General features: G+C 40.7%; 1 protein-coding gene across 3 annotated transcripts in view; it reads left to right on the forward strand.

The window, feature by feature from the left end:
* Positions 1 to 7,784: 7,784 nt before the first annotated feature.
* HTR1F (5-hydroxytryptamine receptor 1F) overlaps positions 7,785 to 22,926 on the forward strand; it is a 126,884-nt gene continuing 111,742 nt past the window's right edge. For all 3 annotated transcript variants that reach the window (XM_054062895.1, XM_054062890.1, XM_054062881.1), the window contains exon 1: positions 7,785 to 8,058. The gene's annotated coding sequence lies outside the window, so the exon portion shown is untranslated. The remainder of the gene's footprint in view (positions 8,059 to 22,926) is intronic.

A 22,926-nucleotide genomic window follows, 5' to 3' on the forward strand; every position in this document is an offset into this window, starting at 1 on the left:
TCATTTTTTTTCATTACTGAGCTCAGATCTGAAGTCGTCATCTATGTTACTGTTCTGCACACTACAGCAAGCCTTTTAGCTTGAAGTAATAGATGTATTTTAATGACGCACTGAGTAAGGCCACTATTATCTGTAGCTATAAGCACAGCGTACACCATTTTGCCCTATAATTAGTATTTCTTCCTATTACTAATCTAACTCATATGTTTCTAGTTGCTTACTGCTCTGATACCAACCTCTGTGTGTTTGTGTGCATGTGTGCAAGGGTGATCACAGACAGAACAGCAGCACTTAGCAAAGTGGAAAATACAGTTTCCAGAAAACAAAAACATGCATTTCCAGAGACAACAATCTGCCAAAAGAATTAATCTGTTAAATGTAGTTACCCAGCAATTCAGCAGTGAAAATGATGAAGATTTCTCCAGATTTTTTTTCTAAAGGTTCCCTCAGATCCTTACATTCTTAAGAATAGATTTAATACTTACTAAGGGCTTCCATATCCACCTGATCTCTTAGGCAGTTATCACTTTGGAAGAATAATTGCATTGTATAGTCTCTAAATTTTAGAAAAATATGAAATATGGAGGACATCCTCACTTTTGAAGGAAGGAGGAAAGCATAGGATTTTTGCTGGCTTCTGTAGTTCTTTTCACTACATAATATACATATTGATACATGTCGGTTTAAAGAAAGCCAGTAAAACCCTGGTGGACAACTGGAATGGAAGTTGCTAAGTCTAAGAAAGAGATATTAAACTTCGTACTGATATAATCTAGTTGTAAATCAGGACATAATCATCCTTGTCCTCCCTCTCAGCTGCTGTGTCATATTTGGTTTTCACATTCTAGAAACTCTGTAATGATTTCTCCTAGTAACAGTAGGTTTCATGTTTTCATTCTGCGTATTTCCCATTGTATTCTTCTTTTTCTGTCCATCATGAGGCAAAATTCATGCTTTTAAAAGTCTCAGTGGTTTTCTTGTTCTTCAGTTACTACTGCTGTATCTCTCCTTTCCCACCCTCTGTCTACATAAGTTGTGGCATTTCCCTTTTTCCAAGAGGGAGTATTGACCTCTCTATTTTTCTTTGGAGAAGAGTAATCCACCATAACCTGCCCCACAGACCATGCTAAATCTGCTGTGGGGCATGCTTCAGACTAACCCAAAGGCCTCTGTGATGAGCATAGGTTTGAATACGTGAAGTGTAAGTATTATTTACAAAGGATAAACAGTTTCACACTTTTTGTCTAGATACACAGCAATAAGATACACCCATTTCATTAAGCAAAAACGATCAATTATTTTCCTAAGCAGCAATCCTCATTCTAACTTAATAATCAGACTTTAAGAGAACCGAGAGTGATTTAATTAAAGGATGCAAGCAAATCGTCTGATTTTGAGAGATGCTGAGCGCCTGGTATTGCAAAACATAGCTGGTCTGTCACTGCCCCTGCTGAACTGCTCCAGTGCCCCTCATTTAGGGCACACCACAGCACATTACTGTGATGGCTATGCAAGGCAGAGTCAATAAGGCTACATTCCTTACTCTCTAGTAGTGCAAATAAAAATATCATAACCCCTGTCATCTAACTGAAGTTGGCCTGGCATCCACATATTATATTTTATCCCAAATGTGTAAGTATTTCTAGTGAAGCAGAAAAAGCAAAATCTGTGGAACATTGGTCCCTAGGTCATCCTGGGACTCAGAAACAGTTCCTAAAGATAGGTCTGATGCCAAACAGCAGCAGCTGGAGTGCAGGTTCAGCAAGCTCCTCACCTGTCCTGTCCACAAATCCACCCACTGAGCTCTTTCACACTGCACTGAAGAGGTTTTGTCCTTGAGTTGAGTCTGCTCCAAATCTCTCTGTCATGCTGACTTGCTGTCCCTTCACACCATGCAAGCTAGTTAGGATATGTGCAATAGACACAAATGCTCAGAAAGAAGAGCAAAAGAGTAAAAAGATTTAAAATGGGGAAAGTGTGGTCAACTAGAGCTCTTCTAAGAGCAGAGCAGAAAACATTGAAAAGTCACGTGCATCCCCCTCGATGCTGCGTTGTTGCCCTGATAAACGTCTCTGCCAAGGAGGAGCACCTTCTCCAAGACAGTGTGGCCCTAGAGACTAAACAGCAACTTTTAGAGAGTTACATTTCATAAACTCAGTGGGAGGAAATCTCTTCTGGCAGCACTGATCTGCCCATTAATTTCTTTCATCAGTTTAAGCTGGTTTGTCTTATGCTTGTTGACTTTGGTTTTGTCTGAGTATAAAATGGTCAGGGCCTCTTCTCCACTCCCTAGAAAGCAAATGTGTTGTGTCAAGGGGTGGCTCTGACCAGGGGCACAGTGGGGCCCATCCCCATCACCACTGTAAAAAACATCACTCCATCTAACACACAGTGGAGAGTTAAGTTAACACAGCAGAGGTAAGGTAGCAGGGAGGTATCAGTTCATAACAGAAACAGCAAATACCAAAAAGTTACAACATATGGCAGTTTGCTACCACAGATAAGTATTTTCCATCCGGGGGGCTTCTTGGAGGGGGTAGATGAGTGGTCCGCAGTATGAAACAGTTCACAGATCTCACATATTTCCAGGCACCAGCACTTTAGAAGTTCTAAAGTGAAGATTCTACTGGATATCCCCAAGATCACAGAAGATGGGAAAATGTGGCAACCCAGGCTGAGCATAAATAGGTGCACGCAGGAGAAAGCTACAAATGTCCTTCACAAATGAATGGCTGGTTTTTGTAGTGTTGTTTTCTGCTACATAACTAAACACTCTTGCCTTCTTAGCATCACCTTGCTAATGAATAACCTATATTGTTCTTACCTGGCAAAATAGTCTTCGTAAGATGCCAATGTATTACGTGCAAATACACACACTGCTCCCTGCTACAAAATGTTCTGCTGAAATCCTGACCGCTAAACTGCATTAAAGAAGGCACTGACTGCTTCTACATACAGCTAACTTTAAATCCAAGCCACCCCACTTTACCATAAATACAGTGCCTAAAATAAACAGCCCTCAGCCTGTGCTCTCCCCTGAACTGTGCTTGGGCATCATCTGAGTGTGCTAGCTAGCACAGGCTACCATCACACTCACTAGTGTGACACAAATTGAACAGCATAGGCAATGATGTGTTCATACTTAAGTCCTCTCTCTGGCCTTATTTTGTTTACTGGAAAGATGTGGGTCTATACATCTGCAGACGCATACACTGGGCTGAGGAAGGAGAAGGGAACAGTAGCTACTTATTAACCTGCTAATCCATTCACAACCCAAAAGTGGGAGCTTTACCACACTTCATCAGCATGCTATTATGCTCTTCCAGAACAAAAACCTTTCTTTTTTCAAATTGATGGCTGGAAAGGAGGAAGTACATGAGGAAAAAACTCCTTCATCCCCACCTCCAGGCCTGTGGATGTGATCCAGGGAGGTAGGAAAGTCAGCTGACAGCAAACCCCAGCCACCAGAATTATGTTAGTGAATGGGAAAGGATGAAGCAGCAGGGAACAACTAAAGCTTCTTAACATCACTGGAAAGAAATGTCCCAGAAAGAAACAGAGCCTGCAAACAAAAGAATGCCACACAGGGAACACAAATTATCCACCTGATTTATTGCATGGGGGCAATTTAAATGTGATGAAAAAGTTCCTTGACTTTAAGGTGTGCCAAGTCTGTAGTGTCAAGAAGGGACGTGAATTTACAAAGGATGGTTGCTTATAAATCACCTTCTCCCACACCAGCTTTACACACCATCTCATTATCACCTACCACATCAGCTCTGTGGAGGGAGAGCTGAGATGCCAGAGAGGCCATTGGCTGGTATGGGTAGGAAATAAGCAACCACGTAAGTAATGTCTCTTCTCAAGGTTCTGAAGGCAATGCAAGGCAGTGTTGCTTTTTTGATCCCCACTCCTCCCCCACAAAGCTAATCAATGCAAAGAGCTGAGAAAGGTTGTCTTTTGAACCAGAGGATGACTGTGACTCATGTCAATCTACCACAGCCTTGTTGACGTCTTCTGATATGTTTTTTCTGATGTAGTTTGTGAAGACTCCATGGCAAAATGGACAGAAATCTCTCTTGGGGCTCTTCTGACCACAGATGAACTTGGATAATTGTCGCTGAACAAATTTCTGAGATGCTGGCAACTAGCCCAGTCAGCTAAAGGAAGAAACTGGGACTAGCACTATCACTGGCGATGAACGTCATTACGAACATCATTTGGAAATAAAAGATAGGGAATGTAATCGACATGAGCTGGCAATTTGCACTCCCAGTCCAGAAGGCCAACCGTATCCTGGGCTGCATCAAAAGAAGTGTGGCCAGCAGGTCGAGGGAAGTGATTCTGCCCCTCTATCCCTCTCTTGTGAGACCTCATCTGGAATACTGTGTCCAGTTCTGGAATCCTTAACATAAGAAGGATATGGAGCTGTTGGAACAGGTCCAGAGGAGAGCTACAAAGATGATCAGAGGGCTGGAGAACCTCCCATAGGAGAACAGGCTGAAAGAGTTGGGCTTGTTCAGCTTGGAGAAGAGAAGGCTCAGAGGAGATCTTATAGCGAACTTCCAGTACCTGAAGGGGCTACAGGAAAGCTGGAGAGGGGCTTTCATAAAGAGGGGTTCATAAAGGCTTGTGGGGATAGAATGAGGGGGAACGGGTATAAACTGGAGAGGGGCAGGTTTAGGCTTGTTATCGGGAAGAATTTCTTCACCTAGAGGGTAGTGAGACATTGGAACAGCTTTTGCCAAGGGGAGTTGTGGCTGCCCTGTCCCTGGAGGTGTTCAAGGCCAGGTTGGATGGGGCCTTGGGCAGCCTAATCTAGTGGGAAGTGTCCCTGCCCATGGCAGGGGCATTGGAACTAGATGACCTTTAAGGTCCCTTCCAACCCTAACTATTCTATGATTCTATTCTATAATCTTGAATTTGAGGAATCCAATTATTTTATTGTTCATCTAAGAAAATGTTTCTCTGCATCACGTCACTCAGAAAGGTACTGAAACTCATATCACAAAACTCAACAGTGTTTTGTATCCAAAGCTCTGCCACCACTCCAAATTTTTATTTGCTTTCTATTTATCATTCAAACAACCCATTATTGTTGTTATTATTGTTGTTCTTGTTGTTACAGTGTCTTTGAGCCTGAGTCCAGGATCAAGAATGTAATGTGGTACATGCTGTGGAAACTGAGGGAAAAAAAACCCATAAGATCTAAGTACATAGGAAGAGTGGGACTTCTTCCTCCAGTAATTGTAGTGGCTCTGCATGCAGCCATTATCTGTTTATGAACTTATTTTTTTTTTCAAAGGCAGGGCATTAAATAGCTTTTTCTAAATTAACGCAAATATAACTTAAGGTAAGTAAAACTTTCCCACCATTGCTTGACTTTCTATATGGCATACATTTTTTCTAAACAGAAGTTTAAAACAATCAAGAAATACGTTTTCATAAGCAGAATGGTTAGATGTGCTGTAGAACAGCTTTTTGGAGGGATAAGATGAATACCAAAAGCATAAATGTGTTTAAAAAACTATCTGTAGAGACTCTTAAAAGAAAAGATCCCTCAAGGTGGTTACATACAAAAGTATAGTTAGTGTTTCAAACTTGTATTGCCTAAGCTTTAGCAAGATGAGAGGGTGTACCAGGGCAAGGATCACTCTGTATTTGCCCAGGTGTTATACGCTATTCCTAAGTATTTACTGCCAGCTCTCCTCAGAGAGAAGATAATGGATTTAGAAGGACTTTCTGCCTGACCCAGTACGACTGTTCCCATGTAAAAGAACACAAGAAAAATTCTAGTCTGAAAAATAAGCTTTAAATTGCTACCTGTTACAATCAAAACAGAAAAGGCCTTTCTTGCTGCCATGAAAGCTGTTGCTATGAAGCGCACCAGCTGATCAAGATGCCACTATACTGAGTAGGGGCCAGCTTTGCTCATGAAGTACAATCTGAGGATGAGCCACAGTTTGAAACTGAAAGAATACACAAAGCACAAAGTAGCAACAGGCAAACCCAAAGCAAACACCACAGGAAGCAAGAAGTCCTAAGAATATCTATGAGGAAGGAGCTGGAAAGACTTCTTGCTCACACTGTGCCATTCATGCCCTTGCACACTCCTTTAGGCATTACTGCAGAATTTCTGCCACCCTCAATGTCACTCAAGCAGTTTTCCCTAAAAGAAAATCTTTTTAAAAGGTTTATAGGCACTGCGGAAAAATCATACACTACATTATCAGTTCTAGAGAGGCATTTTCATATTCCTGGGAGACTGAGTGTAATGTCATCAATTGGAACCAAGATGCAAACCACAGAGCGAGCACAGGTCAATCATAAACAGTCAACTCTTACTCATCAGGAGCAGCACACAGAGCAAGACTGTTTTGCTTAACTTCTGCTGTTTCTAAGGTCATTTGTGGTATAATTAAAGCTAAATTCATTAATTCAAACAATAGCAGGAAATACACATGACTGGTACCTGAGGGAAGAGAAGTCTGCATGAACTAATGCCAAAAACTGCAAAAGAAAAACCTATGTTCAGGTTATAAAATTGGAGCTTAAAAAGCTTGCAGAAGACCTAAGCCCTAAGCAGCCACCACAGAACCTGCCAGACACCAAATAACTCAGGGAGACTGCCTTTAATTAGACTGTAATACAACAAGGCTGTGTGACGCAAGTAGTTGTTGGAGTCTCTATTTATAAAGTTTTTCCTTTGCCTTTTTAAATAATCAAAGTTACAAATGAACTAATACTTTCAGCTTTTTTATGCTTTTGTGGAATAAAAGCCTCCAATGGTTTGTATAGGCTGGCTTCCCAGAAACACATTTTGGTTTGGTTCAGAAACAAAGACTTGTGTGAACTGAGATCCAAGCAAACAACAAACACCATGAGATAAAGGAAAGAGTACTAACGACCTAGGATGGATTATTTAGTACCAAGGCAAAATGAAGTGAATTGCAGACAGCATGTAAAGAGAAGCTCAAAGCACTGCTTGCAAATGGGTTGTCTGTGTGGTACCCAGCTCTGCAGATGACAGGCTAGAAGCAACTGAGACACGTTGAGTGCGGAGGTCCTGTGCTGAGTGCTGACAAGAGGGAATAAGAAGGCACTGAACAGGTGTGGAACTGTTGGTAGGTGTCGCAAAGCGTGGTGCTCAGCCCAGGGACAGCACGTCAGTCACCTCCGAAGCACGTGTAAGCACATCACTAAGGTATCACACACTTCAACATCTAGTGGCCCAAGCATATGACTCTGCCAGCTGCTCTTACGCCTTCGCAGAAGAACAGAGCACACACTTGTCCACCTCTGCACCACATTACATGCAGCTTGGCACCTCTTCCTCACAGCCCGGTCGTAACATTTTGGAGAAGGCGAACGATCTCACCCACGAGCACACGCTTCTCAAGATCCAAAATCCCACAGCAGTCAGGTGCTTGAAACAGACCTTTCCCTTCGTTTCCCAACAAGGCAGAGGCTGAAAAGGCGAAGACCTAGCAAAAGCCTTTCCCCCCACTTTAGGTTACACCATGCCCCGCTACCCGAGGACTCCCACAGCTCCTCCCAGCCCGCTTTCAGCTCGGGGAGCCGGGAACAAGCGCCGGGCAGCCCTCGCGAGGCCCCGCTGCTGCTCCCTGTGCGGTCGGGCAGGGAAAGGGCATCCCTCCCCATGGACTATTGCACCGGAGCGGGGGTGGGACAGCCCGACAGGTAGGCTTCCCCCTCGGGAGCCGCGGGTGGAGCATCGCATCGCATCGCATCGCACCGCCGCATCCCAGCGCCCGCCCCCGGCGGCAGCCGCCCCGCCCCGGCTTCTCCCGCTCCTGCGGGCGCACGAGCTGCTGGCGGAGTTTGCCCGGCCGGCTGGTGTGGTCCCTTCTCCTTCCTTTCCCTCGTCGTGTGGTTTTCCTTGTGGTTTCTGGCTCGGGGGGAGCGGTGGCTGCGGAGGGAAGCGCGCTGCTCCCCGCGGTGCGGATGCGTGTGGACGAGACCTCGGGAAAAGAGCTCCCGACGTTTCCAAAAATACCCCCAAACCCAAACAAACCACCCACTTGGATAATTAAACCGGTAAATCTAGCTAACTTTTCATTATCTTGCTTGCTGTGTGCGTATATGTGTAGATATTGATGGCTTATCTGGCTTCTTTTCGTCATCCTTTGGTATTCATTAATTAGCTTCTCTTGTGCTGCTAGAGAACTTTGAAATAGTGGGATTTTGAACAGAGCAGGAATCTGTTTCTGCTTTATTCTAAAGTTGGACTGAGGAATGAAAACCTTCCTAGTTCATACCAGCCTTGCAAATGCGTTTACTTGTTTTGTTAACCTGAATGTGGGTGAGATTTCATGTGGCAGCATCCCTTCGAGTTTGTTTTTCCTTAGTTTGATTTTTGCCAATGCTGTCTAATATGTCATGGATGTGTGTAGGCTATGCACATGCAATCCTGTATGCTGATTGATTCTGTATGCTGACATTCACAACTGAAAATCCAAGCAGGCTTTGAATTGCTTTAGTTTACGATGTTAACAAGTGAATTGCCTTCAGTTTGCATCCTAATTCAACTCATGGATCCTGCCAGGACAAGGTCACCCAAAGTAAATCAAGTCATATTTCTCAGTAATTATTTGGTTTCTATTTAAGTGACAGAAACATGCTATAGTTTGTACTGTTTGCACAATCTGTATAGCTTCTTAATCCAGTAGGCTTTTGGTTTGAGAGGTAATTATTTTTAAATAGTCACCTGGATGCTTTATGAGACTGGGGAGTCACAGGCTTTCTGCACATCATGAAAACCAGCTTTAGATTACATGTCTTTGCTTTCTTAGATATTACAATTTCATAGATGTTTATGCTCTCTACTATTCGCTATTCGTCTTGGCATATTAACCCAGCAGTCATTTACCTGAGGAAAATAAAAAGGAGGATTAAAACAAATAAATCAGTGAAAATATGCAGAGAAAAGAATGCCTTATTCTCATAAAATAAGAGAAAAACAGAGTATAAGTTGCATAATTAGTAAAAATGACTGCTCTGAACTTTGTGGTAAAACATGAGCTAAACTTCCAAGTTTAACTCAGGAAAAACTTAAATTAATGTAGACACTGTTGCTTTTCATTGATTTGGTTTCTTCCCTTTCTGCCAAGTCGATCATGTATTGATCTACCTGTACATACGTGTGCATATACACCTGCACAGGCACACATATCAACCTGATAGTGTCCAAGCACAGGACTTGTGATTCTAGGTTTTGAGCCACAGAGGACTATAAACAATGGTGAGGAAAGGAAAGAGACTTACAATATTTACTTTGGAGAATGTATTTTAGGGGCTGTAGCTTGGAGACTGGTCTCAGTAGTCAAAGAAGAAAAATGGGAACCCACATGCCCTTTAAAGCACCCAGCATATGTTTCTGCTCTAAATTGCTGATCATTGTGATCATCTCTAGTTGAATTCATCTTCCAAGAACTTCTGTTCATCCACAGTTTATCTGAAAGTTATATAGTATATGCATTCATTGGTCTGTTCTAGTCTGTTAAATATTAAAATCTGTTGACCCAAGAGAGAAATATTTTGCTTAGGGACTAAAAATAATCTTTATTCACAAACATACAAAGTGCTGTGTGCTGACACTGCACACAACTTTCTGCTGTGTCGCATTAAATGGCAATAGGGAAGTAGGGGGCATTGTTTCTCCTGCACATAGGATATGAGCAACTGGTTAAATGACTGGTCAATAGCGCTGCTCAAATCATTAGTAACTCTGGGGAACATTACTGTCTGAACACTGCAAAAGGTACAGCAGTAGCCTTTGCATCATGTTGTTTTAATGTACTGTAAGCACACTACTTTTCATACCTCTGCCTCTTCACAATTAACAGGCATAACAGTGCCTTCTTTCTTTGGTGTCATAAATGTCTGAAAGTTTCTTAATTATGATTCTGGAGACTGGAGTGCTTGGAGTGTCAAAGGAGGAAAAAATAGGTAATCAACTCCAAGCCATTGTGAAATTTTAATACAATAAGTAAAATTGACTTTTAGGCAAGTCAGAAATTCTGCTTTCTCGAGAATATTAATCAAACTACTGTTGAGGTTTTTTTATTTATTTTTTCCCAGAAGTTTTGAACTCTAAAGCTTTCACTGCCTTCAGGGAAACCTGCAAAATAAACAAATTTCCTTGCATAGTTACTTGCAGAATTCCTCCTCCTTCCTTCCTCTCTGAGAGCTCCAAATTACCTGTTTTTTCAGCCAGGCAGCAAATGAAAGGGCTAACAGGATAGACACGGGCAGGAGGCATTCACTGCTCTCCTCAGCACTCACTGACTTTTCAATACTAAGATTCTTCTTTAGCTGAGGTTACAGGCAAAAAGGGCTTACGTTGCATGTGAAACCTCTCAGGTGCCCATGGCGTTTTGTGCCAAGTCCACATCTGAGTATGACATACCACTGTTTCCGTGGGTAAGATGACATACATGATTAAAATCCAGATTTATTTTATAATTTACTGATGCCTATTTGTTAGAAGTTACAGCTGAAGTTATTGGATCTGAACAAGCCACATCTTTTTTCCCCAATATTCTTTTAAGTTTTGCATTTGTAAAAGTCTTATTTGCTGCCAGATTCAGTGGCTTGCACCTAGTATTAGCTTTTCATCCAGAAACAGGCAAAAAAATATGCAAAATATGCATATTTTACTTTAAGACAGCTTTAGTACTTGAAATCAGGTTTTATACCTTAGTCTTTAAGCAACTAATCTCCACCTGTGGGTGTCCCTTTAACCTGTGAGATAACTTTAGAAACTGCTGAGGGCAATTTCTGCTATAGAATTTTAAGTGATTAATGTTATGTAGACAACAGAATGAATTTTCAGTATTTGATGGGTTTAATCTCTTGGCTTTGAATGCCTTTTTTTTTTTCCCCCCCAGTGTTACATGCTTGCCTGCAGGGTTTCTCTTTAATTTATGATCACAAACAAAGGTTATAGACTCTTTAATTCAAGCTTCAACTGTTATGGCATTTTTGTACAAATGCTTGTTTACTTTGTCATAGCATTTAGTAAGAAGGATCAGTCAATGTGATCCATTATTCTGCAACTATTGTGTGAAAAAAAAGTGATTCTATCAAAAATATGTCCCCTGGTTATATTTTTTTTCAAACTAATTATATATATCATGCATAATGTTGCCCTCTGCTACTACGTTATCTTTCCAATTGTAATGAAGTTGGAGAAGTTTCAATGCAAGAATAAAACAAAGTATTTTTTGGAGTTGACATTTGATCTCCATGGTGGGAGAGTTGCACATAGCAGGTGCTCCTGGCAGAGAAGCAGGTCATTATATATACTTCACATTTTAAGAAAACCAGGACATATTTCAGAAAAGGTTTGGAATGTCTATTATATACATTTAATTTCAAGAGTTACTTTCATGATGGTTCATCTTACAAATTAGTGATGGAGCAAGAGCAGGGAATTGGCAGTCATTTATTTCACACTCTCATCATGTCCTCAGTTGTCCTGCAGTTACTGGAGGAAGAAAACACACATGGGAGTGGACTGAACTATGCAGACCTAGACATCCTCTGAATTGAATAAACACTTTTGAGTTCCCCTTGCCTGTAGCAGGAGCGTATCACATTGTAGTTTGAGAGCCTTCCTTGGAAATGGAGGAGTTGTGAATCTTGGTTTGACTCTTACATCTGTGCATCTCTGTGTATGCATTTACAGTTTTTCTGCAGGAGAGAGGCAGGGAGCCTGAGACTAAAGGCTGGATGGGTAGTTTTAAATAGCAAACATGGCTTGTTGTATCATGAAGAAGCAGCAGCTCAGCACCATAGAAAGCCCTATTTAAGGACATCACTGACTTCATCAAAAAAAAGAGCATTTCTGTAAAGCACTAGTACTGATATTGTCTTTAGAAAAACTACATCAGCATACAAGCATTAAACAATATGTTTAAGCCCTGTTTCTCAGTGTCAAAACGCAAGCTGACAAAAGTTCTGTTCTGAGGGGCAAGCAGCCTGAATTGAAGATGGAGCTTATCAAAGCAAGAAAAAAAAAAAAAAAAAAAGGCAAAAAAAAGCAGCCACCTAAATTCAGGTTTTGTATTATTATTTCCTAGACGTGGTTTGCCCCCTTCTTGGGCCTAATTCACTGCATTTTATAAGATGTTATTATTTCACCGTTTTCAGCCAAAGCGTTACTGTTTCAGGCTTTGACTGAACTGAGTTTTTGTTAATGATGGAAAATATAAAAATTTGATGGGAAAAACATCCAAAAAGGTATTAAAAACTCAGTTGGCCCACTAGCAAACACAGCAGTTTTGCCTTAGGTGCTGAACGGTAAAGAGATGATTCCTACCACAGGAACTATTGAATTGCATAGATAACTTATTCTCTGAAGACAATCACTATGAGCTGCAAAGAGAGAATAAGGTGATCTACCTACCTGCTTGTGTGTCTAAATATGTGTGTGTTTGTATACGTATGTATACAAACACACATAACAATTTCATGGAGACCAAAAATAAAACTCCTATGAATGAACAAAAAGGAATTACAAAGGAACATTGGGAATGTGATCTTCTGTAGAGAAAGGAAAGGAGAGCAGAAAGGAAAACTAAGGGAATCATGGAGAGGTTGGATCCTTTATATGAACTTTGGACAGAGTAGGTGAGAAGGACTGAACCGGCTTACTTAAGCTAGAAAAGCTACTGCTTGTGCAGTAATGAGAGGTAATTAGACTTTGATGGATGTTTTGTGATCACCCAAACCCAGAAATGCCTCCAAAGCGTACTTTTTTCAATAGATATTGAAATGTGTTTGTGTCAGCTTCTCCTGACTTGAGGAGAACTCCTTTGAGTCTTTGAGTCTTTTCATGGACTGGAATGCCAAATGCCCTGTGCTGATTGCTTCCTACCTCTGACAGAGGACATAGTGCTCAGTGAATCACTGTTAAGGTCAGAGCATAGCATGACTTCAGCATCATATTGCATCTTCCCTCCTCCCTCTTCCTCCCAGTCTCACCATCTTTCTTACCTCATAGCAGCTAGGTTTCCGGAAGACCATGCCCTCATTCTCAGCTGTCTGAGTTTCCTTCTCTTTTGACTTCCTGTATTGCTACCGATTACAGTCATGTGAAAGCACTGACAATACCCTGAATGAAAAACTTGCTGTTTAGGCGCTAATCCTTGTGGCTGATGTTTTTCTCCTGAGCAGAACACTTGTAGAGCTGCTGCCATAAATGAAAACCGAGCATTTGTCAGTTCTAAGCGCAGATGATTTCTTTGTGTCAAAGCCATGTTTGTTAGTCTCTAGATGCATAGATTTGGGCCATAATTGCATCTTTTGCTGAAGAGGAGTGATCCCTCCTCTGGGAAAAAAGAAACATATTCCTGTCTTTTTACCTACCACAAATTCTGTTGATTTGATAGCATTAAATCTATCCAGTTTATTTGTGCTAAGCGTAAGATTATCTATAAGGTTTAATGTGGAAAAATATTAACTATCAGTACTCATTCTCTTACCCTTAGCTTTCTGCTAGATTATAAAAGATCAGTACAGCTTGGACAAACCAGTATAGTAGGCGGTGATGGAGCCCACTGAGTATAAGTTTCCTAACTCACTGCGATGACTGTGGTTCACTGAGTCACTGACGAGAAGGGGGTGCTCTGAAACTGTAAAAAAGACAACTGAAACAGAGAGGTCTATTATCAAAAGATGATCTTTATGAGAGATTTCAGGCTTTTTTTTATTGGTATCTCAGCTCCTAGAGGATGTAGGCAAATTTGGATCATGTCTAGTACTGTTAAAAGTTGCAGCCCAGTCAGTTATCATAGTATTTTACTCCAGCTGGGGTTATAATAAATCCTAGTTACTTCAGGGCAAGCATCTAACATTGTCATAGACACAAAGCAATAAATGTGGCTTGGGTGAAAATATTAGGAGTGTCATTTCCACCGTCTGGAGAACTTGACACAGGAAATAAGTCTTAATAACTCATTATTACAACTACTGTCAAGTTATAAGGCTTGCACTGCTTGTGGCCGGGAGACTCTCTTGGGTATCAGGTAATGTTTTAATTAATAGCTGAGCAATAATTGATATTTAATTATTCATTAACAATTTAGCTGAGGGAATAACTTGTACACTTGGTAAGTGTACAAGTCAATGTCACAAGAACAATGTCAAGGTTACTTTTGGGCTGGAACAACTGAGAGTGTAAGTATAAAAGCGGAAATGACTGACCGGTCAGAGATGTACATCCCAATATAATGTCAGCAATATCACAGAGCTGATTCATGTTCAGATGATGTAAACGGTGAATCTTTTTTGAAGAACTGCCACATCGCCATCCACATCCTGAATCTGGGCATGTGAGAAACAGAGAGAACAAGGCTGCTCTGCAAGGGCAGACGTGCTAAGAACAGAGGTGACCCCAGCGCAGGCGCTGCCTCACCAGAGGAACAGAGACAAGTGCAGATGGGAAGAGGCAAGTGTTGGTAATGTGACCCACTGACAGCCACAGCACAGTGAGGGGATGAACCAGGGTCATGGGCCACCTGAAGGAGCAGCCAGGAGCAAAAAATTACATTGGCATCATTTAATTACATAGAAAGAATCTAAATGTACTGGACAAAACCAGGAAATAAGATAATTATCTGCTCAAGAAAACAGGGAAGTCAAACTGTAGAAGTCTAATAGCATTTCGGTCTCTATAAAAGATACATTTAAGGCTGTCGATTTCTTTCCTAGGGAAATTACTTCCATACTGTCATCTCTAATGTTTGTATCTACATAAACAATTTTCTCTGTTAGCCTTGCCCAACATAATGGCATCATTACCATTTCTTCTGCACAAAGCGTTTTACACTAGGGTTATAAACCAAGCTCATTCTCACTCTGCCTTTTACTGAAGGCTTTTAATATTTTTCTTCCAGACAACCCACTCTCTTTCCCAGGACTATACTGTACGTCTTATTATGATATTACCTGAACACTTACAGTTGCCACTGTCAAAAAGTGCCTCTGCTGTTTTGGAAGAGATGAAATGTATGTTTCTTTTCATGTAGACCAAAAGTCTTCGGTGTCTTTTTTAAAATTATTATTTCATTTGTTTTTGGTTTTAATTCATATTCTAGATATAAACATCCTAAAATAAACAACTATCCTTTATTACTAATGAGGAACTGTAAGTTTACACCATCTCTTCCCCAATTTGGTGTTAAGTCCCCATCTCCTAATCATCCAGACTTTATCGATAGTTAGATTGTTTGGTCCCTGTTATGAAGCGAATGAACCAGGCAAAAGCCAGATATGGATTTGGAGGTCATTTGCTGGGGAGACCATTTCAAATAAGCACAATAGTTGAACCATATCCAGGTGGGGATCTTAGCCCTGGAGTCCAGCTCCTACACAATATTTTCCAGCACAATCCCAGGGCTCACAAGCCCTCATGCCATCTACAAGGACATGCAGCCTATCTTCCCCTTGGTATTATGCTATCAAACTACCATTCCACTGTGTCAGCCCTCACATCAATTCAGGTATTTTGAACCATAAAACCTCAAAAAATTAGTAATCATGTCTTTCAGCCACAGGGACCTGTGTTAGATGCCATGCAATGAGGACATGGCTGTTCACGCTGCTCTAAATAGAGTTAACGTGAATATTGTAGGCACCAGACACATTTAGGCTAGGGAGCAGGCATCTGTCATCAGTAGAGACATCTTTTCTGTTTATTTTAGACATATTTATTTCAGGCTTAAGTTTTTTTGTTTGCATTTCAGGTTTTGACAATGGCCTAGTGATACTAAATTTACTCCTTTGGGAAAGCCAACAAGGCTTTCCAGTCCAGAGCAAGCCAGTTAGCACCAGACAGACAACAACATGAAACAGCAAGATGACTAGCCTTTGATGCCTCCGTTAGTTTCTGGCACAAAAGGCAGTGGTGCATTGGATACAGCTACTAAAGGAAGACAAGTAAAAAGAGCTTTACTGTGGGGACCTGCTCATGACTCTATGTACTGGCAGTGAGTATCTGTAAGTGCTGGGCTTCCAAGCAACAGCAAAGGTCCCCAAGTAACAGCAAAGAATGGGAGCTTTGCAAATGCTGGCAGTTTTCTAGAAAATTATTTGCTCTTTGGTGAAGCAGTTGCACTGTCTCCAGTGAACGACAGTCTGAGCTGTGTATATGCAATTGTGACATGATTTGATATATTCACGCTGGAATTCTGAATCCACTGAAGCCACCTAAAAGCTAAATGTGTCATCTGTACTTAGTTATGCGAGCATATCTGGGTTTTAAGATGCCCTGTTAAGCTGTCACTTGACCTATGACAGATAATGCCATCAGGAAAAACTAGTGCTGAAATGGAAAACGGCTTAACTTACTTTTGATAACATTCATCTGACACTGCAAAAGGCTACAGCTGGGCCAATGCAACCATGCACAGTGTGCAAGTTCACCTTGATGGCATGCCTTAATTACCACTCTCTAGTGCATTTATATTTTCTTCTCTCAATTCTCAGGTAACAAGTCAAAGCTTGTTATTTATTGGCTCTCCTGGCAGTTTGTTATGCTAATGGCACTCATTTCTTGTAATATAGAGCTACATGTAAGAAAGAAGCAGACCACATTTAGTCATTTCAGTAATTTCAAACTAGTAAATCTGCCTAGTAGAAGAAAGAGGAGGATTGTGTAGCTGGACTGAAACATCACCTGTTTTTAATATTAAGGAACTAAATTCAGAACAGATATCAGTAAAGTGTGAAACTGTGAATAAGGAAAAAATACATTAGATTTACAGTGACATTCCTTGAGTTGTTCATAAGTAGCTGCTGTCTCAACAGTGCACATAACTGGTTACGTGAGATTTATGTCTAAAGCATGATGTTTCATTTCAGAAAAGCAGTCATTAATTTCTAACTTCAAAAGTCTCTGAGGCATGTCATCATTATTGACAATTAGCAAAAATTCTGAATGTAGCAATAACTCACTATTTAAAAAGAAAAGAGAATAAATGCACCCTGTACATCTTCAGGGCTATATAATGCAGCCTTCTGCCATGAACAGTACTTTAATATTTAAGTAATATTTAAACACAGTTTCCTCCTTGGGTACTGGTGAGAAAAGAGGAGAGGCATAAGGAAAAGGCTAGGTTGTAAAATCAGAACGGAGGTTAAGTAAGAAGCAGAGGAGCACTGTCTCCCTAGAGCAGCCCTGAAACTCCAGTGAATAGGTAAGAGAATTTTGTTTATGTGCAAAATGTGAAATGCACATTGACACTTTAGGAATTAAAAATTTTAACTGAGAACTGCTAAACCAAAGAGTAGAACTACATAGTTTTGAAAACATATTCTGCCTTCAACATCAAAATGTATCTTGTCTTGTGTTCTGAAGAGCTAATACTGAAGAACAACTGTAACTGTGTGGTGAACCACACATCCACCAATTTAAATGGTGGTAATTTAAATGGATGTAATTTAAAGTGATAAAATTATTTGTGAATACACTCAAATACTTTTGCCAGAACAAACTTTGACAAAACTTTTTTGAGCTCGGAGACCTTAATTTTTTAAATTTTGATACAGCAATAAAGGAAGACAGCAGTATTTCAGTTTCCCTAGTAGTTCAGCAATTAGAAAGCACATTCTAGACACACCTCCTTGCACTTCAAGGGTTTCTCATCTTGCAGGTGTTTGACCTCATGGAGGACCTTGCTCCTCCTGCATATTACAGGCTGATTCCAAACAGGCTTGGAGCCATATAACAGCCGCAAGAATGGTTCTTTAAGCAGCTTGTTAGGACACACTGTAAGGTATAGATGACCTAGTTCAAAGCATCTTTTTTTCGTCATTTAAGAGAGGGGGCTGAAAGGACTTTGGTTAGTAGCCATGAGTAGAAAGTAGGAAGAAATCAGCCAGCACTTTGTGTTGCTATGTGTGCAGGTGCCAATGCTCTGAACTGTTCCACCCGTCCCCGGGGCAGGCAGAGCTGACCTCTGCTGGGATAAAAGTGAATGAAAAGAAAATCAAGACATTTGATTTATATCCAAATGAAGAGAGGAACATATTTTTGTCAAACTTCTTTCTTTTCAATACCTGTTTGCAGAACATCCCCTTAAATTATTATTTTGCAAGACCTATTTGTGAAAGCGACCTGATGCAACAATTGGCAAATGGGAAAAACAGTACACTAGAAGCACAGTGTCTGTGTTGCATCTGTGTAAACCACTTGCAAGAATGGGCTGTATCTGCTGCATTCAGGCATATCCTGAGGCAAGGAAAAAGAGGAGGGTGAGTCCTAATTCTCTTTGGCAAGTGTTTTCTGCTGCAGGCCCACACAGATGCTTGTCTTCCTTAAAGGACTCGTGGTCTCCACTACTGTCATATAGGATCTGTAAAGTGGAAACATGGCCGTTCAATTTATTTTATTGATTCAGAGAGAAAGAGGCAGACCCCTGCAATGGACAAAGCCAGGGATGATATACCAGGTCAGGGAGTTTGCCTCTCATCTTCCCAAATAGTATAGCAATGATGAACTGACTTCTCAGGTGTGTGGTGAGGCTGAACTGGTGACCATCGGCACAGTTACCGATGTCACTTGGACTTGGAGGACCATTGCAACATGAATATCAGCTTGCAACAGTCAAAAGGAACTTCATCTAGTGGTTTAGAAATTGCTCATCTCTATCTCCATCAGAAAAATCATTAAAAAAAAAGCATTGTATAACCTGTTGGAAAATAGATCTTGTCAGGATTACATGGGAAAAAGTCAAAAAGGATTAAAATGTACATAAAATGCTGGATGAAGAGAAAGAAAATGGTATTTTTCTGATCTGGATACATCTGTCTACTAAAATCCAACTTCCATTGTGTATCAAAGAGATACATAACCAAGAAAGAAAAAGGAAAGTATAATTTTATTTCTTTCATAAACCTATGAGGCAGCTTAGTGGAAGTGGCACAGGAATCTAGGTAGGTTCTGTTCTGTTGCATTGAAATTAAAGGCAGGCTGATAGAGAGCAGTGTTGAAAATAAGCGTACGATGAAGCACCATTTACAGAGGAAGGATCCTGCACTGTAAAAGTCAGGAGCAGATTTATTTAATCAGAATTTACTTAACTTAGAAATGCAATTCTGACTTCTTTACTGCCAATTCTTTTCATTAAAGCAATACTTATTCTGGGTGTGACCAACTCTTTTAAAAAAGTTTCCTTAACTGCTATTGAGAGGACTACTTTTGCAATGTCATAATTTTGTCGTGATTTTTTTGTACATCTAAGTTGTAAAACACCTGTGACTAACTGATTTGTACTTTCCCATTTTTTATTGAGACAATATTGTGTAGACTTCTTTGGCATTAAGCTGATATAAAGCTTTGTCTGTTGAGCCCAAACGCATTTACCTTCTGAAAACTTATCTATTTAATCTAGACAAGCATAGATCATTTGAAGAATGATAAATTTACATGGTCAGCCTGAAAATTAAGCCATTTATATAAAAAAGGTTTGCTCCTGTACAGCCGTAGCTATGAGTCACTGATCTAAGAACTCAAAGCATTGCAGATATATTGAACATATAAAAATAAAGATTTTAATAAATTGGTGGAGTAATTAAAGAAGACAGGAAACAAAAGACTTGTTCATCCTGACTGAAGCAGAAACCTTCTTTTTGTGGTAATGAGAACAGATCATACCCCTCATGTTTCCTGTTACAAATCTTCTGGACTGACATCTGTCAAGCAAATGCTGTCCCTGGATGTATCTCCCTTTAAAGGTTTATAGGAATTAATGCGAGTGAGGATCAAGAAGCATTGTTCTTGCTTTCCATAAGAAAGACTTTGGCACCCTGTCTCCTTTCTTCAGACTCTCTTCTTCCTGCCTACAACAGCTGCCAGCTCTGATACAGCTGAGCTGCAATGAAGAAATATCCTGGGAGGGGTGAGAGCCCCTGTGGGCAGAGCTGTTCTTCTCAGACCACAGCTACCACCCAGCTGGGGAAGAGAAGGTAATTTTGATTGAAGGTTGAGAGGGGAAAAGAAGGGGAGAAAAATACTTTTCTTCCTTTCTTTACATCTTCACTTCTTTCTAAAACCTATTCTAAAAGTGAGAATCATTTTTTCTTGCACCTCTGTAGTGCAGAGGACTACAAGAACCTGTTCTCACCTCTCTTGTTCACTGCCTTTGAGAGTGAGCAGTGTCACACTTAGCTTTCAGGCAAGAGCCTCATCTCCAGCATCTACAGGGGAGCAGCTCATACACTGCAATAAACTGGCTTAGAATCAATTCAATTTAGATCAAAGTGATGATAATGTGCTGAAGAAGGAGCTAAAGAGGTAATTCAGAAGATGTTTCTTCCTTTTGACAGGTTATTCAGCTAACTCCTCTTTTGCTTTTGTTTTACAATCTAGATTGCCAGTTGCATCTAAATACTCAGTGTTCAGGCTGGAATTATTTGTGTGCAAGGGCATGTCTGTTTTTTACCCTATTTTGTAGATGAGATTGGAGGAATCAATGGGAGGTAGAAGTGTCCATATCAGAACTAGGGAAATACACGAATAAATAAATTCAAAAGATATAAATATTCCTTGTGCAATCTCTGCTTTTCAGGTTCTTCACTGTCATAGCAAGGAGACTGTACCACTACCTGTGGCGCTGGGCTACATTGTGTGACCACAGAAGCAAAACCGTATTTGAACACATTGTCATACTAGTAATTTACTGCCTTTCAGGCGTACACACCCCCTCTACCCCACCTCCCCCCCCCACACACACACACACTATGCTCTGCACTGACTACAGCACTGCTGGTCAGGGAGTTTTGAAGGCAGTTGACTTGTCTTGGAGAACAAAGTTTGGATCGCACTGCCTGAGAAACTGCCTCTTCTCTTTGCACCACACTGAGGAAGCCAAGCTAATGGAGGCACAAAAGCTGCTGCTTCCTCCTCCAAGAGGAGAGCAGGCACTGCATGTGGGCTGTGAGGGATCTATGTGTTCTGATGTTTCCTTCCATGCTTGGTTCCTCAAAATATTGTTGTCACCTTACCCTGAGGAACATGCCTCATGTCAGCATCTGTGAGTGGGCTGCAGGGTGGTTCTTCCTTAGCAAGAAGGCAGGAGCTGGGATGAACTTTGGGATAGTACCTACTTCCCTGGAGTGGGGAAACAGAAAAGTCGTTTCTGAGCTGGGGGAAATAGTAATGGGTTACAAGAGTTCAACAAGCCTGAACCAGACATTCCAGTAAGAGTAGTATTCAAAATGTAAACACATACTAAGCATGATCTTAAAAAGACTGCTAAATCAAAATGCAGTAGAATAAACACAGACAATAAGAAAGAGACAGAATAATTATAGGTGTGAGACTGAAACAGTATTTCTGTCATATCATCTACCTGGTTTCCCTCATAAAGCCTTAGTACTCCTGCTAGACCTTTGTAAACCACAGAATATACTGTCATTTCAGCCTTAACAGGGTACTATCTGGGGATAAGGTACCATAATTAAAAACTCAGAGACTATAACAGAATAAATCAAATTATTTAAGTAAGTAATTTCAAATTATGAAAATTAATTATCTTTATGCAGTCAGAGCCACGATCTGGGCTGCTAGCAACTCCTTTGGGGTATTTCTGGACATAGTTTATGAGTACTGAAAGGGAGGGTGTAAGCTATTTTTGTAAGCAAGTTTGTAATACAGAGTCTTGCACCAAGATATACATAAAAGTCACCTCAAAAGCAATAGCGTAAAGGTCATTTTGGTGACATCTGCAATGCCAAAATGCAATCTGAAACAGTGCAAACAGATATCACAGAGGTGGTTTGAGGAAGGGGCAGAGATAATCCTGCAGTGAGCCCAAGATTGCCCTTTCTCACTGTCTCCCTTGGCTCTCAGAGACACTGCCAGCCCATGGTTCAAAGGGTTTAAATTCATCCTCTGGCAAAGTGTGTGACTTTGGTCTCACCATTTAGTCTCCCTGTGTCTCACTTTCCTGACTCATAAGGCAAGATGAGGAGGATTTCCCCTGTTTTAACAAAGCACTAGGAAGAAAAATATGTTGAAGACTAAGAGGTACTTGAACTCCGCAAGGGTGGGCCGTGTATATGTGTTGCTCACAGTGACAGATCTTCCTGTGATGAGCTTCCCTGCAGCTCTGAGTTCAGGGTTACTCAGTGTATTGCCTTGGTATGAGAACATGCAAAATACTTGTAAATAAGTTTTAAACAGGGCATGCAGTTCTGGAGGCCTCCACATAAGTGCCTCTAATTTTATCAGTAGCCTGCCATAAGTTTAAAGGGTGAGAATTAGCAAATGATGGTTCGATCTTACAGGTCTTCCTTCCCAGCAAGGTGACGGCTTTCACAGCTGGCTCTGCAGACCTTTTTTAACACCTTTCCATCTTCCCTACATGCAGTAATGTCAACTGACCATTGATTTTCAATATGGCTTTTCATCACTGAAATGTTGACACTTTAATTATCAGGAATCCCTGCACAGAATGGAATTAAAAAATTAAGAGTATCATAGAGCTTAGTATAGCAACTCCCAACGAGTTATCTGAGCAGTGATTTAAAGCCTGCTTTCCTTTAACTCTTGCTCTTAGGAAAGTTTATGTTCCCTCATACACATTCTCTACTGTTTAATAATAAGTTGAACACTTGCTGCGGCCTTTCCATTAACAGGGGCTTGCCTTGTATCTGTTTGGCAGCATGTTTTCATTAAGCGTATGAGAACTCTTGATCTCTGTGTAAGTTTAGTTAAAACTAGGCAATGAGTTCAAAAGGAACTCATGGTGAGTGACAGATGTTGTAAATGTCATTTCCCAAGGAAACTGGGTTAAAAAAACAGTGGTTGGCTATGTGATAGACTAATTCAACCCTTCCTTTTCTCTCAGTGAAAAAAAAAAAAAAGATGAGAAAATATTTTTTTAATGATGATAATTA

Source organism: Cuculus canorus, chromosome 1 (assembly GCF_017976375.1).
Source record: "Cuculus canorus isolate bCucCan1 chromosome 1, bCucCan1.pri, whole genome shotgun sequence".
Classification (NCBI taxonomy): domain Eukaryota; kingdom Metazoa; phylum Chordata; class Aves; order Cuculiformes; family Cuculidae; genus Cuculus; species Cuculus canorus.